This window comes from Malania oleifera, chromosome 2, assembly GCF_029873635.1.
Source record: "Malania oleifera isolate guangnan ecotype guangnan chromosome 2, ASM2987363v1, whole genome shotgun sequence".
NCBI classification, from domain to species: Eukaryota; Viridiplantae; Streptophyta; class Magnoliopsida; order Santalales; family Ximeniaceae; genus Malania; species Malania oleifera.
The window spans coordinates 140,045,595-140,049,030 of record NC_080418.1 but is presented as its reverse complement, the minus strand read 5'-3'; the positions used below and the strand labels follow the sequence as shown (position 1 = coordinate 140,049,030).

Sequence of the window (3,436 nt, the reverse complement as noted above, 5' to 3'; positions counted from 1 at the left end):
AATATATTTTAATATTATATTTTGTTTAAATTCATATAAATTTAAATTTAAAGTCTTGGAATTCATGTCCTTTAAGTGTAAGAATTAGGAATTTTCTAATTGACCTTATATTCTTGATTAGGCAAATTCCACATGATTTTCTCTCTCTCTCTCTCTATCTATCTTGAGGTCTAGAGAAAGGGTTTGCATAATTATTTTTTCTTCAACCGCGTGAACTTGGGTGCATCTAGGGTTAATGGTTAAGCGGTTGAGTGATTTTTTATTCATAACGAAATTCTTCTTTCATTCATTAGTCATATAGACTTTATAATATCAACTCTATTAGTGAAATATAATTAAGTTGAGACTGGAATGTAGTAAATTTGAATGGAGCTAAAACAAGATAAGCTGAAAATTAAATGTAGTAAAAATCTCAAAATTGGAAGAAGATGCTGTACACCTGTAAGGTCACTTCCTTCAATGACAGCACTAAAGCCAAGGTTAGGAATATTAAGATAATCAAGAAGTCATTTCTCAAATTAGTGCATTGGGATAAGGTTGACTAATGTTCCGCCCTGATTCAGAATATGGATACTTTTATATAAAGTTTTCAAGGACATGATTAGTTATGAAAAATATTTTTTATTTTTCATTTTTAATTTCTCAAAAAATTTTAAAAGTTTTAGTTTATTTTTTAAAATTTTCAAGACATGTATTAAATAGGTTAAAAATAAAAAAATTTAAAATATGCAAAATGCTTTTTTTATTTTTTATTTCTAAATTTCAAATAATTACTAAAAATACAATATATTTTTTGATTTACTGAAAATTATAAAAGGTTGAAGGTGGTATCTTGGATCATAGAATTTTGAGACTTGAATTTTAATTTCTGCGATTTTGAAAGAAATTCAATACATACTCCCATTCACAAAGTAGAGTAAAAAATTTAGAAAAATAATAACAAAAGGATGTTGAAAAAAAAACGATATTTTTGTAATTATTTTAAAAAATATAAATAAAAAATAAAACTATTTCAACAACCAAATAGTGCTAAAACTTTTTATTATGTTTAATTTATTTTATACAAATATTATAAAGATGAAAAATTGACTAAAATTTTTTGTACTTAACTAAATGTAACCCTAGCTTTTTCTTCATAAAACATTGAAGATGAAAGGGAGCTTGGCTTCAGGAATATATAAAAAATAAAGTAAATTTTGTATTAAAATACAATAATTTATAAGATAGTATTATTTTTAGGTAAATATAGTCATGCAAAATTTAGTATTATTTCAAAAATATGAAATAATATAAAATAAATAAATATCGACGTCATAAAACTTGAGAATAGTTATTCATAATCTATTTTATACTAATTAAAATAACACCTAACTTTTTCATGGTCATTTGCCTCGCAATAATTCTATCATTTTTTAAAAAAATTCTTACACAATAACTGTTCGATTCATTTGCAAATTAAATGTCTTTGACTCATTAAGGATACAGTTATAATGAAGCACAACATCATCCAACAAAAAATAAGAATTATTTTTTTCTTTTGACTATCCGTATTAATCTATTGAAAAACATGAATGGTTCATCCATGTAAAATTTAGAACTCATCAATTGTAAGATATCATAATAACTCCTATACTCACAAGTGAGAAGTTGAATTTCAATAATGCAAACTGCACAACCTTTTATTGATCCCGAACATTAATATAACATCTTGTTATTGATGGGTTCTAAACCTTTCACAAAACAATCGCCAAATGTTTGGAGAGATCTTAAATTTGAAGTTGTATTGAATTTACATAAAATATAATATAAAATTATATTAAATTTTGTTGAAGATCATCCAAGTATATTTCTTAAATCAATAAACATAAACTACTTGCTAGTCTCATTAACCTTTTGATATTGATCAGTGCCTGCCACAACACCCAGATCCCACATATTGCTGCATGATCCAATATAAGACAGATACTCAGGAAGTTACAAAGAAACAAATCAAAATAACAATAATCTAATGAGTAAAAAATTCACAGAAGATGAAACAAAAAAAAAAAAATAGCTTTGATGAAAAATACAAAAAAAAAAAAAAAAAAACAGAGCGAATAATGATGAAAACATGGATACATGAGTATTGAGTGAGAACTTGCCTAGGATGTATGAACTGGATTGTTCCCAAATTCCAAGGCTTCGTCCAAGCACCCACTAGAATTTCCCAGTAAATTTGTTGATCTGTTCCTCGAAAATTTAATTCTGACGTTGCGTTTTCAAATATAAATTTTAAACTTTAAATTTAGATTTGAATCAATTTAAACAAAATTTAATATATTTTATGCCAATAAGAAGAAGCATCAAATGCTCCCCTGTTTCAACGGATTTCACAATTTCATATTCCTTCAGAAGCCAACCATCCAAGAGTACCTGAGAAAACAAAATCTTCAATCAGCATATATAGCTCGCTAAAATTGATAGATAAAGTTTGCGGATTGATAATATACATATTTCAATGCGAGTCTGCGACTGCTTTTGCATAATTTCCATCAGAAGATTACGATGCATTAGTATGTTTGCAATCTCAAATATTGGTAAACTTTTGGAATCGTGAGCGAGGAAGAGATCGAGTGGGTTGCGTTCGTGGCTTTGTTTGTCGATTAAGATCAACAGATTGTCTCGATAACGTTTTCTCTTCCCTTCGAGGTGCCAGATCTGTCGCGCAAATTCAAACTCAAATAAAAACAAAGAATCAATTAACATGGCAAGAAAAGAATCAGAATACCAGCAATTAACGGAAAAACAAACAATCTGTGCTAAGAACAATGAATCAAAAACAAGAGCAACGAATTGGGGAAATAAATAAACGCACATTGTGGTTAGGAGCGATGAAGAAGATCAAGAGAAGAAATCAAGACGAGGCCTTTAGTTGCGAACTAAACCGTCTGCTAAAGGGATCTTTTATTTTGTGAATCAGAATGAGATGGATTCAGAGAGAGAGAGAGTAAATCAAATTCAGATTTTCGAATTCAGAAAATAAAAAATCCCTACAGCTGGCAGCTTAGAGCATCCCTTCAAATTCGTCATCATCACCGTTTCTTTTTTCTGTAAACAGGTGGGTTCGTGCGGCAGTGGGCGGATGAAGTTGGTGTTGGAGGTGAGGGGTGAGCGCTTTTCATTTAAATTGGGCGGCCGCGGCGGCTACGGAAGGTTCGTGGTAGATTCCACCAACCGAGCAATGCTCGCGATAAATCCGACCTTCATTTTGTGGCCGCCCAAGCTTTTGCATCATATTATTATTATTATTATTATTTACATCATATCGTTATCATCATCATCATCCTCGTCGTCGTCGTCGTCATTATTATTATTATTATTATTTGGAATGATGGTGTTTGAGGCCAATTATATATTGGCATGATATATCGAAATTATAGGTTCATCTCTTTATCAT

General features: G+C 29.5%; 1 long non-coding RNA gene across 1 annotated transcript; it reads right to left on the bottom strand.

Annotated features, from left to right (window-relative positions):
- Nucleotides 1-1,652: 1,652 nt before the first annotated feature.
- Nucleotides 1,653-3,159, bottom strand: LOC131149477 (uncharacterized). Its single transcript, XR_009135222.1, has 3 exons — nt 2,855-3,159; nt 2,490-2,697; nt 1,653-2,412 (listed from the first exon to the last, which is right to left on the bottom strand). It is a non-coding gene; the product is annotated as an uncharacterized LOC131149477 (long non-coding RNA).
- Nucleotides 3,160-3,436: the final 277 nt, after the last annotated feature.